Source organism: Lasioglossum baleicum, unplaced genomic scaffold, assembly GCF_051020765.1.
Source record: "Lasioglossum baleicum unplaced genomic scaffold, iyLasBale1 scaffold0324, whole genome shotgun sequence".
Taxonomy (NCBI): Eukaryota; Metazoa; Arthropoda; class Insecta; order Hymenoptera; family Halictidae; genus Lasioglossum; species Lasioglossum baleicum.
In genome coordinates this window covers 58,513-65,826 of record NW_027469384.1, presented here as the reverse complement: position 1 = coordinate 65,826, position 7,314 = coordinate 58,513, and positions in this window count along the sequence as shown.

Sequence of the window (7,314 nt, the reverse complement as noted above, 5' to 3'; positions counted from 1 at the left end):
AAAAACACGTGCGAGAGGATGCATTCTGCAGGCTAGTCGAGTAAAAACACGTGCGAAAGGATGCATCCCGCAGGCTAGTCGAGTAAAAACACGTGCGAGAGGATGCATCCCGCAGGCTAGTCGAGTAAAAACACGTGCGAGGTTTTGTGGGATGCGCATGCGCAGGTTTTGTGGGATGCGCATGCGCAGGTTTTTTGGGATGCGCAAGGCTAGTCGAGCAAAAACACGTGCGAGAGGATGCATCCCGCAGGCTAGTAGAGCAAAAACACGTGCGAGAGGATGCATCCCGCAGGCTGGTCGAGTAAAAACACGTGCGAGAGGATGCATCCCGCTGGCTAGTCGAGTAAAAACACGTGCGAGGTTTTGTGGGATGCGCATGCGCAGGTTTTTTGGGATGCGCATGCGCAGGTTTTTTGGGATGCGCATGGCTAGTCGAGCAAAAACACGTGCGGGAGGATGCATCCCGCAGGCTAGTCGAGTAAAAACACGTGCAAGAGGATGCTTCCCGCAGGCTAGTCGAGCAAAAACACGTGCGAGAGGATGCATCCCGCAGGCTAGTCGAGCAAAAACACGTGCGAGAGGATGCATCCCGCAGGCTAGTCGAGCAAAAACACGTGCGAGAGTATGCATCCCGCAGGCTAGTCGAGCAAAAACACGTGCGAGAGGATGCATCCCGCAGGCTAGTCGAGTAAAAACACGTGCGAGAGGATGCATCCTGCAGGCTAGTCGAGTAAAAACACGTGCGAGAGGATGCATCCCGCAGGCTAGTCGAGTAAAAACACGTGCGAGAGGATGCATCCCGCAGGCTAGTCGAGTAAAAACACGTGCGAGAGGATGCATCACGCAGGCTAGTCGAGTAAAAACACGTGCGAGGTTTTGTGGGATGCGCATGCGCAGGTTTTGTGGGATGCGCATGCGCAGGTTTTTTGGGATGCGCATGGCTAGTCGAGCAAAAACACGTGCGAGAGGATGCATCCCGCAGGGTAGTCGAGTAAAAACACGTGCGAAAGGATGCATCCCGCAGGCTAGTCGAGTAAAAACACGTGCGAGAGGATGCATCCCGCAGGCTAGTCGAGCAAAAACCTGTGCGAGACGATGCATCCCGCAGGCTAGTCGAGTAAAAACACGTGCGAGGTTTTGTGGGATGCGCATGCGCAGGTTTTGTGGGATGCGCATGCGCAGGTTTTTTGGGATGCGCATGGCTAGTCGAGCAAAAACACGTGCGAGAGGATGCATCCCGCAGGCTAGTCGAGCAAAAACACGTGCGAGAGGATGCATCCCGCAGGCTAGTCGAGTAAAAACACGTGCGAGGTTTTGTGGGATACGCATGCGCAGGTTTTTTGGGATGCGCATGCGCAGGTTTTTTGGGATGCGCATGGCTAGTCGAGCAAAAACACGTGCGAGAGGATGCATCCTGCAGGCTAGTCGAACAAAAACACGTGCGAGAGGATGCATCCCGCAGGCTAGTCGAGTAAAAACACGTGCAAGAGGATGCATCCCGCAGGCTAGTCGAGCAAAAACACGTGCGAGAGGATGCATCCCGCAGGCTACTCGAGTAAAAACACGTGCGAGAGGATGCATCCCGCAGGCTAGTCGAGCAAAAACACGTGCGAGAGGATGCATCCCGCAGGCTAGTCGAGCAAAAACACGTGCGAGAGTATGCATCCCGCAGGCTAGTCGAGGAAAAACACGTGCGAGAGAATGCATCCCGCAGGCTAGTCGAGTAAAAACACGTGCGAGAGGATGCATCCTGCAGGCTAGTCGAGTAAAAACACGTGCGAGAGGATGCATCCCGCAGGCTAGTCGAGTAAAAACACGTGCGAGAGGATGCATCCCGCAGGCTAGTCGAGTAAAAACACGTGCGAGAGGATGCATCCCGCAGGCTAGTCGAGTAAAAACACGTGCGAGGTTTTGTGGGATGCGCATGCGCAGGTTTTTTGGGATGCGCATGGCTAGTCGAGCAAAAACACGTGCGAGAGGATGCATCCCGCAGGGTAGTCGAGTAAAAACACGTGCGAGAGGATGCATCCCGCAGGATAGTCGAGTAAAAACACGTGCGAGAGGATGCATCCCGCAGGCTAGTCAAGTAAAAACACGTGCGAGAGGATGCATCCCGCAGGCTACTCGAGTAAAAACACGTGCGAGAGGATGCATCCCGCAGGCTAGTCGAGCAAAAACACGTGCGAGAGGATGCATCCCGCAGGCTAGTCGAGCAAAAACACGTGCGAGAGTATGCATCCCGCAGGCTAGTCGAGGAAAAACACGTGCGAGAGAATGCATCCCGCAGGCTAGTCGAGGAAAAACACGTGCGAGAGAATGCATCCCGCAGGCTAGTCGAGTAAAAACACGTGCGAGAGGATGCATCCTGCAGGCTAGTCGAGTAAAAACACGTGCGAGAGGATGCATCCCGCAGGCTAGTCGAGTAAAAACACGTGCGAGAGGATGCATCCCGCAGGCTAGTCGAGTAAAAACACGTGCGAGAGGATGCATCCCGCAGGCTAGTCGAGTAAAAACACGTGCGAGGTTTTGTGGGATGCGCATGCGCAGGTTTTTTGGGATGCGCATGGCTAGTCGAGCAAAAACACGTGCGAGAGGATGCATCCCGCAGGGTAGTCGAGTAAAAACACGTGCGAGAGGATGCATCCCGCAGGATAGTCGAGTAAAAACACGTGCGAGAGGATGCATCCCGCAGGCTAGTCAAGTAAAAACACGTGCGAGAGGATGCATCCCGTAGGCTAGTCGAGCACAAACACGTGCGAGAGGATGCATCCCGCAGGCTAGTCGAGCAAATACACGTGCGAGAGGATGCATCCCGCAGGCTAGTCGAGTAAAAACACGTGCGAGAGGATGCATCCCGCAGGCTAGTCGAGTAAAAACACGTGCGAGGTTTTGTGGGATGCGCATGCGCAGGTTTTTTGGGATGCGCATGGCTAGTCGAGCAAAAACACGTGCGAGAGGATGCATCCCGCAGGCTAGTCGAGCAAAAACACGTGCGAGAGGATGCATCCCGCAGGGTAGTCGAGTAAAAACACTTGCGAGAGGATGCATCCCGCAGGCTAGTCGAGTAAAAACACGTGCGAGAGGATGCATCCCGCAGGCTAGTCGAGCAAAAACACGTGCGAGAGGATGCATCCCGCAGGCTAGTCGAGTAAAAACACGTGCGAGGTTTTGTGGGATGCGCATGCGCAGGGTTTGTGGGATGCGCATGCGCAGGTTTTTTGGGATGCGCATGCGCAGGTTTTTTGGGATGCGCATGCCTAGTCGAGCAAAAACACGTGCGAGAGGATGCATCCCGCAGGCTAGTCGAGCAAAAACACGTGCGAGAGGATGCATCCCGCAGGCTAGTCGAGTAAAAACACGTGCGAGAGGATGCATCCCGCAGGCTAGTCGAGCAAAAACACGTGCGAGAGTATGCATCCCGCAGGCTAGTCGAGCAAAAACACGTGCGAGAGGATGCATCCCGCAGGCTAGTCGAGCAAAAACACGTGCGAGAGGATGCATCCCGCAGGCTAGTCGAGTAAAAACACGTGCGAGAGGATGCATCCTGCAGGCTAGTCGAGTAAAAACACGTGCGAGAGGATGCATCCCGCAGGCTAGTCGAGTAAAAACACGTGCGAGAGGATGCATCCCGCAGGCTAGTCGAGTAAAAACACGTGCGAGAGGATGCATCCCGCAGGCTAGTCGAGTAAAAACACGTGCGAGAGGATGCATCCCGCAGGCTAGTCGAGTAAAAACACGTGCGACGTTTTATGGGATGCGCATGCGCAGGTTTTGTGGGATGCGCATGCGCAGGTTTTTTGGGATGCGCATGGCTAGTCGAGCAAAAACACGTGCGAGAAGATGCATCCCGCAGGTTAGTCGAGCAACAACACTTGCGAAAGGATGCATCCCGCAGTCTAGTCGAGTAAAAACACGTGCGAGATGATGCATCCCGGGGGCTAGTCGAGTAAAAACACGTGCAAGAGGATGTATCCCGCAGGCTAGTCGAGTAAAAACACGTGCGAGAGGATGCATCCCGCAGGCTAGTCGAGCACAAACACGTGCGAGGTTTTGTGGGATGCGCATGCGCAGGTTTTGTGGGATGCGCATGCGCAGGTTTTTTGGGATGCGCATGCGCAGGTTTTTTGGGTTGCGCATGGCTAGTCGAGCAAAAACACGTGCGAGAGGATGCATCCCGCAGGCTAGTCGAGCAAAAACACGTGCGAGAGGATGCATCCCGCAGGCTAGTCGAGCAAAAACACGTGCGAGAGGATGCATCCCGCAGGCTAGTCGAGTAAAAACACGTGCGAGAGGATGCATCCTGCAGGCTAGTCGAGTAAAAACACGTGCGAGAGTATGCATCCCGCAGGCTAGTCGAGCAAAAACACGTGCGAGAGGATGCATCCCGCAGGCTAGTCGAGTAAAAACACGTGCGAGAGGATGCATCCTGCAGGCTAGTCGAGTAAAAACACGTGCGAGAGGATGCATCCCGCAGGCTAGTCGAGTAAAAACACGTGCGAGAGGATGCATCCCGCAGGCTAGTCGAGTAAAAACACGTGCGAGAGGATGCATCCCGCAGGCTAGTCGAGTAAAAACACGTGCGAGGTTTTGTGGGATGCGCATGCGCAGGTTTTGTGGGATGCGCATGCGCAGGTTTTGTGGGATGCGCATGCGCAGGTTTTTTGGGATGCGCATGGCTAGTCGAGCAAAAACACGTGCGAGAGGATGCATCCCGCAGGGTAGTCGAGTAAAAACACGTGCGAGAGGATGCATCCCGCAGGCTAGGCGAGTAAAAACACGTGCGAGAGGATGCATCCCGCAGGCTAGTCAAGTAAAAACACGTGCGAGAGGATGCATCCCGTAGGCTAGTCGAGCAGAAACACGTGCGAGAGGATGCATCCCGCAGGCTAGTCGAGTAAAAACACGTGCGAGAGGATGCATCCCGCAGGCTAGTCGAGTAAAAACACGTGCGAGGTTTTGTGGGATGCGCATGCGCAGGTTTTTTGGGATGCGCATGCGCAGGTTTTTTGGTATGCGCATGGCTAGTCGAGCAAAAACACGTGCGAGAGGATGCATCCCGCAGGCTAGTCGAGCAAAAACACGTGCGAGAGGATGCATCCCGCAGGGTAGTCGAGTAAAAACACGTGCGAGAGGATGCATCCCGCAGGCTAGTCGAGTAAAAACACGTGCGAGAGGATGCATCCCGCAGGCTAGTCGAGCAAAAACACGTGCGAGAGGATGCATCCCGCAGGCTAGTCGAGTAAAAACACGTGCGAGGTTTTGTGGAATGCGCATGCGCAGGTTTTGTGGGATGCGCATGCGCAGGTTTTTTGGGATGCGCATGCCTAGTCGAGCAAAAACACGTGCGAGAGGATGCATCCCGCAGGCTAGTCGAGCAAAAACACGTGCGAGAGGATGCATCCCGCAGGCTAGTCGAGTAAAAACACGTGCTAGAGGATGCATCCCGCAGGCTAGTCGAGTAAAAACACGTGCGAGAGGATGCATCCCGCAGGCTAGTCGAGTAAAAACACGTGCGAGGTTTTGTGGGATGCGCATGCGCAGGTTTTTTGGGATGCGCATGGCTAGTCGAGCAAAAACACGTGCGAGAGGATGCATCCCGCAGGCTAGTCGAGCAAAAACACGTGCGAGAGGATGCATCCCGCAGGCTAGTCGAGCAAAAACACGTGCGAGAGGATGCATCCCGCAGGCTAGTCGAGTAAAAACACGTGCGAGAGGATGCATCCCGCAGGCTAGTCGAGTAAAAACACGTGCGAGGTTTTGTGGGATGCGCATGCGCAGGTTTTGTGGGATGCGCATGCGCAGGTTTTTTGGGATGCGCATGCCTAGTCGAGCAAAAACACGTGCGAGAGGATGCATCCCGCAGGCTAGTCGAGCAAAAACACGCGCGAGAGGATGCATCCCGCAGGCTAGTCGAGTAAAAACACGTGCGAGAGGATGCATCCCGCAGGCTAGTCGAGTAAAAACACGTGCGAGAGGATGCATCCCGCAGGCTAGTCGAGTAAAAACACGTGCGAGGTTTTGTGGGATGCGCATGCGCAGGTTTTTTGGGTTGCGCATGGCTAGTCGAGCAAAAACACGTGCGAGAGGATGCATCCCGCAGGCTAGTCGAGCAAAAACACGTGCGAGAGGATGCATCCCGCAGGCTAGTCGAGCAAAAACACGTGCGAGAGGATGCATCCCGCAGGCTAGTCGAGTAAAAACACGTGCGAGAGGATGCATTCTGCAGGCTAGTCGAGTAAAAACACGTGCGAAAGGATGCATCCCGCAGGCTAGTCGAGTAAAAACACGTGCGAGAGGATGCATCCCGCAGGCTAGTCGAGTAAAAACACGTGCGAGGTTTTGTGGGATGCGCATGCGCAGGTTTTGTGGGATGCGCATGCGCAGGTTTTTTGGGATGCGCAAGGCTAGTCGAGCAAAAACACGTGCGAGAGGATGCATCCCGCAGGCTAGTAGAGCAAAAACACGTGCGAGAGGATGCATCCCGCAGGCTGGTCGAGTAAAAACACGTGCGAGAGGATGCATCCCGCTGGCTAGTCGAGTAAAAACACGTGCGAGGTTTTGTGGGATGCGCATGCGCAGGTTTTTTGGGATGCGCATGCGCAGGTTTTTTGGGATGCGCATGGCTAGTCGAGCAAAAACACGTGCGGGAGGATGCATCCCGCAGGCTAGTCGAGTAAAAACACGTGCAAGAGGATGCTTCCCGCAGGCTAGTCGAGCAAAAACACGTGCGAGAGGATGCATCCCGCAGGCTAGTCGAGCAAAAACACGTGCGAGAGGATGCATCCCGCAGGCTAGTCGAGCAAAAACACGTGCGAGAGTATGCATCCCGCAGGCTAGTCGAGCAAAAACACGTGCGAGAGGATGCATCCCGCAGGCTAGTCGAGTAAAAACACGTGCGAGAGGATGCATCCTGCAGGCTAGTCGAGTAAAAACACGTGCGAGAGGATGCATCCCGCAGGCTAGTCGAGTAAAAACACGTGCGAGAGGATGCATCCCGCAGGCTAGTCGAGTAAAAACACGTGCGAGAGGATGCATCACGCAGGCTAGTCGAGTAAAAACACGTGCGAGGTTTTGTGGGATGCGCATGCGCAGGTTTTGTGGGATGCGCATGCGCAGGTTTTTTGGGATGCGCATGGCTAGTCGAGCAAAAACACGTGCGAGAGGATGCATCCCGCAGGGTAGTCGAGTAAAAACACGTGCGAAAGGATGCATCCCGCAGGCTAGTCGAGTAAAAACACGTGCGAGAGGATGCATCCCGCAGGCTAGTCGAGCAAAAACCTGTGCGAGACGATGCATCCCGCAGGCTAGTCGAGT